Source organism: Pezoporus occidentalis, unplaced genomic scaffold (assembly GCF_034315485.1).
Source record: "Pezoporus occidentalis ecotype Australia unplaced genomic scaffold, CSIRO_AGI_Poc_V1 ctg1, whole genome shotgun sequence".
Lineage (NCBI taxonomy): Eukaryota > Metazoa > Chordata > Aves > Psittaciformes > Psittacidae > Pezoporus > Pezoporus occidentalis.
The window spans coordinates 10859039-10871195 of NW_026912778.1; the positions used below are offsets into that span (position 1 = coordinate 10859039).

General features: G+C 50.6%; 1 long non-coding RNA gene across 1 annotated transcript; it reads left to right on the top strand.

Annotated features, from left to right (window-relative positions):
- Positions 1-9578: 9578 nt before the first annotated feature.
- Positions 9579-11970, top strand: LOC134168433 (uncharacterized). The gene is made up of 3 exons (XR_009966559.1): positions 9579-10380; positions 10636-10707; positions 11690-11970. It is a non-coding gene; the product is annotated as an uncharacterized LOC134168433 (long non-coding RNA).
- Positions 11971-12157: the final 187 nt, after the last annotated feature.

Sequence of the window (12157 nt, forward strand, 5' to 3'; positions counted from 1 at the left end):
AGGTGAATTCTTAGAAAAACAATTATAAAAATACCCATCTGTGCTGCTCAGAATGGCTATAGGGGGAATCTCACTGGCCTTTTCTGAATGGCAAGGAAGGAGACCATTGCCCCAGCAATGTTCACCGCAACTGGAACATGAAGGGTTTTGCAGCAGAGTCAAAGATGCCGGGACTTTGATAGCCTCCAGTGGTTTTGTGTCAAGATAGCTGAGCTTGCATTAGTAACCAACTTCCTTCCAGGCTTTAGGTCCTCATGTTTAACAATGTATTTTTAGCCCAGTTCTCACAGAAGTGATGAATGGGGACTGGGAACGGGAAATCCCAAGTACTTCTTTTTTAGGTCTTTTTCCTTATCTCTCATCCTAATAAGCACAGAAAACTTAACCCTATGGTGCCAGATATTTGAGAGTAAGCAGAGACAGTAGATACATCTACCAGCATGTCTGTGCATACACCTTGCTTGCTTGCTTATGGAAACCTGAAGCCTTTTGTTTTGAGTTCTTTGTGTCTCTCTCATTTTGTCCCTGTGCTTGTCAGCACCTGGGAAAGTTGAGCTTGGTGTCTAGTAAGTGCCAGAGAAGGTCAGTCTGGTGGGAAGCTGCAAAAGCAGCTTCCAGTGCCTCCAGGCTTTGCACTGCCAGTGAGAAAACAAGCAGGAGCCAGCGGCCTGCTGTGTGTAGGCTGTCCTTGTGCTGGAATGAAAGGGTACACCAGTGCTGGTGCTGAGCTCCGAGCAGCACTACTCCAGCAAGTGCCCTCCTGATTGCGCACGCTCAGCATGCTGCAGTTCCTACTGCAGAGCACTCAGTGCAGGTGGGCTGTGCCGCTTGCTGATGTAACTTCTGTGTCCTATTAGCTGGGGGTTTGGAAAATAAGGACCTAGACAGTAATTTTGTGGGGCAGCATGTGCATCAAAGGGATTTGAATGCAAACCATGTTTTGTGAGCCGTGTACCTGGAGCCTGCCATTGCTACACAGCTGTGGTTTCCACCACGTGCACACCTCTATGCACCACTAGGCAGAAGCAACCATCAAGGTTCTGAACTTGAGAACTGAGAAGAGCAAACTGTAGAGCTGGGTGTGCCTTAGGACTGTGAGCAGTGACCAGGATGGGACAGCAGAGAAGGGCATTTGCCTTTCTGGCTATGGCGGGTGAATGCTGCTGCTGCCTCTGTGGCGAGCCCCTCTCCTCCCTCCACACTACTGCTCTTTGCCCAGCCCACCCCAGTCACCTTGATCCCAACCCCAGGCTCAGCTCCCTCCCTGCTGAGCCCTGCAGCCCAGGCCCTTGCTGCTGCTCACCCCCAGCACAGGGAGGCTGTTGGGGGAGAGGCTTTAGGCTTTTCTGTGTGCAGTTCTGTGCTTGCCTCTGGCTCAGGCCCAGGGTGAACCTGCCAGAGAAGTCCTAGTTAGCATTCAGCGGTTTAACACAAGCTGGTGATCGTTCTCAGATGCTTGTAATGGGATCAGCTGTAACCCTCATCTAAGGCACAGCCCTGGCAGAGCTTTGCAGTAAAGCAGTAACCACCACAGTCTGCGGTAGAAGCATCAGTCAGGGGAGGCACAGGAGCAGGGGACACTGTCCATCATGGTGCAGGAGCTCAAGGCCATCCCAGTTCCCAGCCTGAGAAAAAGAGGTGCAAAGCCCCCAGTGGGATCTCGACCCCAGGACACTTACCTTGTCCCACTGTGGGGAAGGGCACAGTAGGCCGCATAGTAGGAGAGGAAACCTGAAAAGCTCCTCAGCTCTGACATTGCTCTGCCGTCCGTTGGCTCCTGCGCACACTGACCGCACAGGCGACACAAGTGTCCCATCTTCTCCTCCCCACCTATTTCTGAAGAAAGTCATTGTATGTTCCAACTGTAACGTTTTATTTGCAAGTAGTCACCAGCAGAGATTTATTATTCATTCACAATGAAGAAACTCAAGAGTCCTCAGATCTAAGGCATCCAATACGTTTATTGTGCCTCCTTAAAGACCCTTTGCCTGTTACAGTTTTATTGTTGCCTTTAACCCACTATGGAAAGACTGTATTTCTCGTGCTTCACTGCTAGACAGCAGATAATGGTTTCACCAAATCACAGCTTGTACAGAAAAAACAAGATGAGAAAGCCCCTCACTTGTGAAGGTAGAAGTAAAAACCAAAACCCCAGAAAACTAAAGCTCCACAGAATGACAAACAGTTTTGAAAAGCTCTTTGCTGCGTTTAAAACATTCACCTGGAGACAAGTGGACTTTCCTTGAACCAGAAACTAATAAAACACTACTGCTTAAAATATTTAGACCGCTGCAGATTTCAGAGCTGTTTGTCTTTCTAAATGAGCCACTTGGGACGTTGCTAAGGAGGAAGCTGCCTTTTTGGCGTCAGATTAGTAGCAGGGCTAACTAATCATCAGGTCCAGCCAGTCAAGACCACCAGCTTTGGTGTCAAGACAGAGCAGAGTGACTGAGTTAGTCCCACATGTCGGGGTGAAAATGAAGGCTGCTGGCATTTACTTTTTGGTAAAAAAGAAGACAATAATCTCTGTCACTATACTGACATGTAGTGTGTGAATTCTGCCTCATGACTGCGGCCTTGTGCCATGGGTAATGCAGACAGTGGTGCAACCACGGCATGAGTCCCTATGAACAGAAGGGTCATCAGGCAGCCAGCTTCTGCCTAGATTCCTTCCAGCTTGGGGTCTCTGCAATGTGAGGGGAAGGGAGGGAGGGCAGATGCTTTTGTCTAGGCAGAGAATGAGGGAATCAGAGTATCAGGGCTTAAAAACTCGAAAGGTTTCACTGAAACAGAGGAACGTGAGCATGTACATCTGTAGCTTGGGAGTCATTGCTGGGACCACCAGTTTGAGAAGGATATCAACTCAAGACAAGAAACAAAAACCTCTGCATTACATGGAGGTTAGAGGATGCTCATCTCCCAAAAGCCAGCTGAGGTGGGGAGCTACGTGTGCCTGCCTGGTTCATACAGACGTGAACCAAACAGTGATTGGTACTGGTACATTCTGACCTGTGTCTGTCGATGTGCCGTAAGGATGTGGTGTCCCTGAGCAGTGCCCAGCCAGGAGTGGAGCCAGGGCTTGCTCCCCCTGGAGGTGCCCATTCACAGACATGGTAGGATCCTGGAAGAAGCCCTGTGAGAAGGGGTAGAGATGGATCCCAGCAGGGCCTGCCCAACAGCACTGCCATGGATGCTCCTCCTCCCTATTGCCCAAGTGCCGTGACCCTCCCTACCCCTGATTAACTCCTGGCCTGAAGAACAACTTGCCATCCTTTATGCTCTAGATAGGAACTAGGCACAGCTTGCAAACCCAGCTAGGCACTCAGTGCTCCTGGCAGTACTCCCCTCTGCTCAGGCAGCCCCCTAAAACACAAGTCATAATCACTTGCCTCAACCCATTAGCCTTTCCCCTCCCTGTGTGCTTGTGAAGGTTGTGCTCACCCTCAAGGCTCCCACATTTGTCTTGGAACAAAGCCTCCCTTCTTTCCCCCTGTTCCTATTGTACGTGCAGTAACTTGCTGTTTGTTCCCTTGCAAAGGCTGCAGAGCGCCTCTAAGCTTAGTTTGTGTCCAAAAAAACATCCCTCTCCAGCAGGAGAAGATTCGTGATGCATCCCAGATGTTTGCATGTGGCAGCAGTCTCCAGACACAACAGATTATGGGAGAGAGATGGATAAGCAACGAGCAATTGTTTCTCCTCAGAGGCAGGGAAGTTTTGGCACTGGCTCTATTTACCACACTGGTACATGGAACCTTTTAAACGTCACTGGGATGTGTTTCTGTGTCTAGCTGTGGCTGTCACAGGGAACTGGAAGGCAGATGCAGAACAGTTTCAGATCATTATATAAGACTCATCTTTGGTTACTGTCGTGGTTTAAACCCAGTCAGGTAATTCGTTCGCTCACTTCCCCCCCTTTTCTTGCCCTCCCCCTGCTCTCGGAGGGACGGAGAGGAGAATCGAAAAGAATGCAACTCCCACGGGTTGAGATAAGAACAGTTTAGTAACTAAGGTATAACACAAATCACTACTGCTACCACCAATGATAATAATGATAAAGGAAATAACAAGGGAAGAGAATACATCATCTCACCACCAGCCGACCGATAACTCGCCCCCCCAGCCCGACCAAGCTCTCACCGATACCTCCTCCAACCCCGCAGTCTCCCAGCCCTTCCGGCTCACTCCCAGTTACCTCCTGGGCATGACGTGCTGTGGTATGGAATACCTCTTTGGTCAGTTTGGGTCAGGTGTCCTGTCTCTGCTTCCTCCTGGCCTCCCCTCCTCCCTGGCAGAGCATGAGGCTCACAAAGTCCTTGGCCAAACCTAAACATCACTATCAGCTCTGTTCCCAAGCTGAAAGTCAAAACACTGCACTGCACCAGCTACCAAGAAGGGGAAAAATGAGTGCTACTGCTGAACCCAGGACATTATCCACCCCTTATTCCATACCATTCACGTCATGCTCAGATCCCACATTTTCAATATACCATCACTCTTATCTAAGTGCATGGACCAGTAGCTATAAAGCTGCTGAATCCATCTGGTCCATGATGTCAGGCTCCATCTCTTGTAACAGTCTTCCAGAGCAGGAGAGACTGTGTGCAGTGTTCACACTCGTGAATAACCTGGGCAATAGTGTCCATTGCTAAGTCCACCCCTCGATCATGAGTCCATCTCTATGTTGCATCTCTGCTCTGATGGCCTGAAGTGCCATGGGCCCACCAGGCTTAAAATAATTCACTGTCCCCTTCAGCAGTTTCTGCAACTTGTTGCTGGGGACTCCATACAGCTGCCTTCCATCTCCAATGCTTCCAAAGCACTGGAGGGGCCCAGTGGACTAGATACTTGCCCATACTGTCCCACACACCCTGCCACTCATGACTGTCCAGCTTTGGGGAAAATCTCTTGGTCACCCTATATTGCTGTCTAACCCCAGACAAGGCCCAAACCTGACTCTGCTTAACTTTTGAGATCAGACAAAATGGTTGTGGGTAGAACACAGTCTGTGTGTGTGCCAACATGCTGATCCCCACCACAATCAGCAGGCAGGTCCCAAGGATACCCAAAGGCCATTCAAAACCTTCAGAACTCTCAGTTGATGCTGCTGTACTTGTCACTGGGGCTGGTGTAGCTGCTGTGCTTGCCGGCTCTCCCACCACCAGCTTCTCTTTTCCTGAGTCCAGCTCTTCCTCCTCTGCCTTGCTGGGAAATGCTGCGTGGTCTCCTGCATCCTCCTGGGGCTCGGCGGGCGGCTGCCGGGGAATGCTCTCGGCCGTCGCGGGGCTGGGCTCGGCCGCGGGGCTCGGCTCCTCCGTGGGGCTGGGCTCCTCCGTGGGGCTGGGCTCCTCCGTGGGGCTGGGCTCCTCCGTGGGGCTGGGCTCCTCCGCGGGGCTCGGCTCCTCCGCCGCCTTCTCCCGCTGCTCGGCAGCCGCCTCCTTCCTCTCCCCGACCGCCCCGACCTCCTCCACCGGCAGCCGTCCCCTCGCGGCCTCCGGCCCCGCTCCCGCCGCCGCTTGGTCCCCGGGGCCGCTCTCCCGGGCCGGTTCGGCTGCCGCCGGCTCCCGGGGCCGCTCCCCCTCAGCTCCCCGCAGCCTCACGAAGATGGAGAGTAGGGTGAGGGCCAGGACGGTGAAGAGCAGCCGGACGGCCAGGTACAAGTCCACGGCCACGTCCGTCCCGCCCTGCTGCTGGAGCCCGCCCGTATTACAAGCCATTGCCATAAAGCACAGTGAGACAAGAACCTTAGCCCAAGCCCCATACTTGACAAACACTATCATAGCAAATACCGGCTCTACGTAAGTTACAACATTCTGAAGCTGTGAGATCAAGAGAAAGAACTCTGAGAGCCAATAAATCGTCATTGTGATGAGTGACTATTAATCTGGTCAGATCTGTCGTTATCTCAACCCTTCGTGCCCCACGTTGGGCGCCAAAAAGAACTGTCGTGGTTTAAACCCAGTCAGGTAATTCGTTCGCTCACTTCCCCCCCTTTTCTTGCCCTCCCCCTGCTCTCGGAGGGACGGAGAGGAGAATCGAAAAGAATGCAACTCCCACGGGTTGAGATAAGAACAGTTTAGTAACTAAGGTATAACACAAATCACTACTGCTACCACCAATGATAATAATGATAAAGGAAATAACAAGGGAAGAGAATACATCATCTCACCACCAGCCGACCGATAACTCGCCCCCCCAGCCCGACCAAGCTCTCACCGATACCTCCTCCAACCCCGCAGTCTCCCAGCCCTTCCGGCTCACTCCCAGTTACCTCCTGGGCATGACGTGCTGTGGTATGGAATACCTCTTTGGTCAGTTTGGGTCAGGTGTCCTGTCTCTGCTTCCTCCTGGCCTCCCCTCCTCCCTGGCAGAGCATGAGGCTCACAAAGTCCTTGGCCAAACCTAAACATCACTATCAGCTCTGTTCCCAAGCTGAAAGTCAAAACACTGCACTGCACCAGCTACCAAGAAGGGGAAAAATGAGTGCTACTGCTGAACCCAGGACAGTTACCTACTGCTGGCTCTAAATTATCCCATTCCCATCCCTTCAAACAGGAGAAAAGTACTGGCTGAGACTGTCTCAGTTTGTGTTTGTGGCTCACTCTGGTTACCTCTTTTGTCCCACCCTTGCAGGATTTTTGGCAAGGACTGGATTTTGAGGCTGGGCTTGTTACTGGTCGGCTGGGACCCTCCTCCCTGCCCCAGGCCCGATGCTGACCTCGGTATATGAGAAATTATTCAGTCTTAGAATGCATTTCTTTGTATGAAAGCTGCTAAGTCAAACAGGTTCTCCGTGCTGCAATCACTGCCATGCCCAAGCATAGAGGCACTGGGAATGGGTATTTCCCATGGGAGAGCTGCCCACCTGAGCTATTATTCGGCATGCTGGCCAGGCTGGAGCTGTCAGGCCTGTCATGCCCACACTGGTGACAAACAGCAAGGCTAATGGGGGGTGAACGCAGAAAGAGAATTCCTTTTACATGGAAAATTTCCCATGCTTCATCAACATTGTGCTGCAGATAGGGCCAATGAAAATAAGAAGTGTCTCAAATACTGAGCTTCACAGAGACAGGCAAGGGGCTGAGCGGCTCTTCACTAGAGATATTTTTCTTTTATTTAGAGGTTGACACTGGTGAAGACCTTGTCCACTCTGCCATGTTCCAGCAGCCTCAAAAGGAACACTGCTGTGCTCAGCTTCCTGGAAGGGTTATTGGATGCCAAAGCTCAATGTTAGTGGAAGAAATCCTTTCCTATTGACAAGGGGGGAGAAAAACCAAACAAGTCATCTACAGCAGTCTGTGTCAACAGCTTTTTCTGAGAAATAGCCCATATAATTCACAGTGGGAAAGGGACATGTATCAACAAATTACTTGGGAAGAGCAGACTTTGGTGAGGCAAATGGGACCAGTACCCCAGCCTGCCCTTTGGTAGAAGGTAGTTTCTACAAAATGCTGTCCCAGTGGTACCTCACGCCACTGGGTGTGTGGACAGAGGTGGAGCAGGAGTAAATATGGGAGGAACAGCAGAGAAATGGTGATGACAATCATGGTGGCATCCTTTTCTAAACAGGATGAGGAGCTCATAGTTTGCTTTCATGGCATCTGCTAACACTGCCTAAATGGTAACCCTGATAGCAGATTACAAATCCTTCAAAATTTGACATGTATCTGAATTATTTTATGTATTTTCAATGGGGAAAAATAACCATTTTCTTGGCTGATTGTCCTGGATTTAGCAGTAGCAGTCAATTTTTCTCCTTCATGGTAGCTGGTGCAGCGCTGTGTTTTGGCTTCCAGCCTGGGAATGGTGCTGGTGATACCGATGTTTTCGGTTGTTGCTAAGTGATGTTTACCCTGACCAAGGACTTTGTGAGGCTCATGCTCTGCCAGGGAGGAGGGGAAGCTGTGAGGAAGCAGAGACGGGGCGCCTGACCCAGGCTAGCCAAGGAGGTATTCCATACCACAGCACGTCATGCCTGGGGTGGGGGGTAACTGGGAGTTACCCGGAAGGACACGGGGGCTTCCGGGTGGGACTCGTTTCTTGGCCGGTGGTATCGTATTCTCTTCCCTTGTTATTTTCTCTTATCATTGTTGTCGTTGGTGGTAGCAGTGGTGATTTGTGTTGTACATTGGTTGCTGGACTGTTCTTGTCTCAACCCGTGGGAGTTGCACTCTTTCGATCCTCCTCCCCGTTCCTCCGGGAGCGGGGAAGGGGAGAGACCTGGCAAGGAGGGCCTCAATTGCTTCCAGCCCAGCCCCACTCACTGGGAGTGAGTGAACAAGCTGTCTGGCTAGGGTTTAAACCACGACACTGATTCAGAACCACAAACACTGGAGATGGTGAATTATCAGGAACGATGAAGCACCGTATGTAACACCTGGCTGGATACTGCCTGTTGAGTTGGAGCAGGTCTGACTCATTGGAGCTGATTTGGGAAAACCCACCCTCAATCTCAGCTGCTTGCCTTTTCCATCACGGGGTACGCAGGCATTACCAGAGGTGCCCAGGCCATCAGCTTCAGACACTCCTGAATGCAGCACTCCCTGGGCACAGGGGGAAGCTGTGGGTGTGGTCTGTGCGGTCCTTTGGTGGGGGCTTCATTTGGAGCCCATCTGTGTTAGGCGCAGGGCAGCTCTCCAGGGCAGTGGGGACATGTGGCTGTCACAGCTCTGCCCATCCCACATGATGAGGCACTTCACCTGCAGTGGAGCAACCCCTTTGGAGAGCAGACCCTGTGTCATTCGCCTCATCTCCTACACCATTAACTCCTTCATCCTCCTCCTCCGTATTAATTCTGAAGCTGCTCTAGCTGTCACATCTGCACACTTACCAGCTGGTTTCCTGGCTTAATTGCCCTCAGAGGGCTTCTTCAAGAGCCACACCTGCTTTTTTAAGGGCCTTAATTTGTCACTGTCCAAACTGGAGCAGCAAGTATCTAAAATTCAGCCCCTGTGACTGGGTTGTATTTCTTCAAATGCATGACTAATTGCTGGGCCTTTGCATTCAGCTATTTCTGTGTAAAACAGAGCCTGTCTTTTGCTGGAAAGTGCCCCACATCATGGATATTAAACATCATCTTGTCAGTGGGATTTGCATTTGTCCATCCCATTTGTTCTTGCAGAAAGAGGCTGTATGAAACAAGGAAAACTCAGGGCTCTCCAGAGTTCATTCTGTTTAAAGGGAAAAAAAATATTTTTCTTTGGCAAAACTGTTTTTGGGGGTGTTCCAGGTCATCCCATCCAGCCCCTGCAGCAGTGTTGCATAATCCAGCTCATAAAGTGCTTGAACTCTGTCTTAAAAGACATTAAGGTTTTATTCTGTCCTCCTTCACAGCTGCTATGGGAAGTCTTGCCACCAAAAGCCTACCAATAAGGGTGAAGACATGGATGGAGTAGCAAGGGAGAGAGATTTATGGGTGGGTGGATGGATGGATGGAGGGAGGGAGGGAGGGAGAGAGGGATGGACACATGGGTGGATAGAGGGATGGAGGGAAGGATACATAGGCACAGATAAGCACTTTTAATAAATTAATCTTGAATTTGAGAGAGCCTCCCTCTGCCCAGGGGTCATGTAGAGGGGGGCTCCTCTCAGAAATCAGAAGCAGGTCGTTCCTGAGTCACTTTGTATGGCCATGGCCTGCAGGGGCAAAACTACACTGCGCAGGGGACCACAAAGCAGTGGTTGGCAGTGCACTGATTATTTTAGCGGTTTAGGATGAGCAGCACATTGACCACTGAAAAAAGGCTGGAACTGCCTGTTTTGAACATGTGCCTGGGACCCTTCAACGTGGGACACAGGGGCAGCTCCTGCGCATGCCCTGGTGCCCCTGCTTCCCAAAGGCTGCTAGAGTTCTGATATTAAAATGCCTCATTTTCTGCAGTCAAGGGAGAAATGAAATGAGCTCCCCAGAGCTCAGCTAAGCTCTGATCCATGGGGCTGGTGCAGTGAATGGGCACCATGCCTCCCCCACCACAGCTCGCTCCTCAGCCCACCTCACTGTTTCATTGCTGTCTTTCATTGCTTTAATGAGAGTCCCCCTGTGCTGATGAGAGCTCAGAGTCCTCCTGGGCAGCACTGCTGGGACTGCCTAACACAAGCGTGCCATGTTTAACCTAGAGCAAAGCTGTCAGTGAGAGCAAGTAACAAAGCAAGGAGCTGTGTCACTCATCCCTGCTGCACCCTGCTCCCCCCTCCTGCACTGCTTTGTTTCCCACTAGTGGGGTCAGGGTTTAATAACAACACAAACAGCTGTACATGCAGCCCAAGTCCTCTGCATTTGGAAGTATATCCAGCTGATTCTTGTCAAGGATCATTAAGGGCCACGTAAACACCCATGTCTCCCTGAGGTTGGTCTTCTTCCTATTGAACTCAAAGCAGAAGCAAGTTCACTCAGGAAACTACATGGAGTCAGCAGGTCAGCAGGTTTGGTGTGGTGGGGTTTGGTGCTGTGGCAGGAGGAATCAGCTATAGAATAAAGGGTAACAGAAAGAGAATTGGGAGGGGGAAGAGAATAGCAATGAGAAACACAGAGTGAAGGAAAAGTTCTGATTGTTACTTTGCTCGCTTCAGTTCTCCCACCTAAAATGTACTGATTTTTCCCAGCTCTGCCTATTTAAATCACCCCATTTTTTTCTGCAGGGAAGCTGCTTTCCTCTCCCCTTCTCTGCTCCAAGGTATTCCCAGACCTGGCAGACCCTGAGCTCTGCACTGGTAAATGAGGGCTCTTTCCTTCCGTCTCCCCCAGCCATCCCAGTCCCGATGTAGGAGACTGCACTCCTTGCAGTGCTGCTGCTGATGGATGTCTTCCGCTCCAGAGTGGGAGCTTATCAGCAGGTCCAGTGGATGACACTTCCCAGACAGCAGGGAACCCAGTCAGAGCAGTGGAAACGGGCAGCCTCATCAGGTGGTGGTGGTGTGGCTTCAAAGGAAGCCACTAAATGGGTGCTAGGCAGGAATAATTGGAGACCAGGCAGTGATGGGCAGCCTGCAGTGATTTCCTGATGGAGCTGGGCTGGTAGAGCAGAAACAGTGCTGCTGATACAGACTTGCCAGATTTGGGATAACGTTATGCTGGTTTGCAAGTCCATAGAGACTTCCGTATAATTCAGATTTTATCAGACTGATCTATACAGCTGTAAACACCTGTACAAAGCTTGGGAATTATGGTGTCCAGACAACTGCCATTCTGAAATGCTCTTATTCTTGAGCACTCCTCAATAGCCTTCCCTTAACATAAGAATGTTTCAGTCCCTACACAAAACACATTTTTCCATGGAGATGAAAGTTGCCTTTTAAAGCAGCTATTAAAGACTCATTATGCTCAAATAGAGGGTTTCAAACTTTTCCCTTCATTAGGCCTTGTTTTCTTAACAAAATCCTGTTGGATTTGCAGCCTCCTGCCTGCTCTGCACAGCCCTACAGGGAAAAAGAGGAGGAGATGTTAGATGGAGCTTAGCTTTTCCAGCCCCTTTCACTTCCCAGAGCTCATGTGGTATGCATTTCACCCTGAGGTGGGGAGTTTTGACTTCTGCTGAGCAATTAGGAGATAAGGAAGGTGGCCAGCACCACAGGATCTTCTAACTCACCCCTTAGTTGTGAGGTCCTGGTACTTGCATCCCATTTAGGTGAGAAATTGTCATTTTTGGAACTGCTATGGGCAGCCAAGACAGATTCTCATGCTGTCCCCATGCAGGTGGTCCCTCAGCACCCTCCTGCTTGTGTGACCCATGTTCATTGGACACAAGGGGAGCATCTCTGGACAAACATAGGCAGTGCTGCCAGTTCAAAGGGAGTCCTGCTGTGAATTAAAGGGCTTACTAGTATACCTGCACTGCTTCTCCTCCATCATCCCCTCACTGCCCATGTGGTCAATTAATGTAAGGAAGACAAGATAAATCATAAATCCCAATGAGTAGATCTGGAGACTTGTTTCTATTAGGTCAGTCTCTTCCATGAACACTGTTGTTAGTTTGTGGAGCTTAAAGAGGGATTAGAGCCCCTTGTCCTTGAGGCCCTTGGTGTTGGTTTTTGAGGCCTTGCTGCCATTTGCACCATCCCATGCTGGGAAGTGGGGTCTACCATGAAGACTCTGGAAAGCCTTAATCAACTGAACCCTGGTACAATGCACCCGGCTTCTGTGCAAGCAGCTGATGTGATGGTG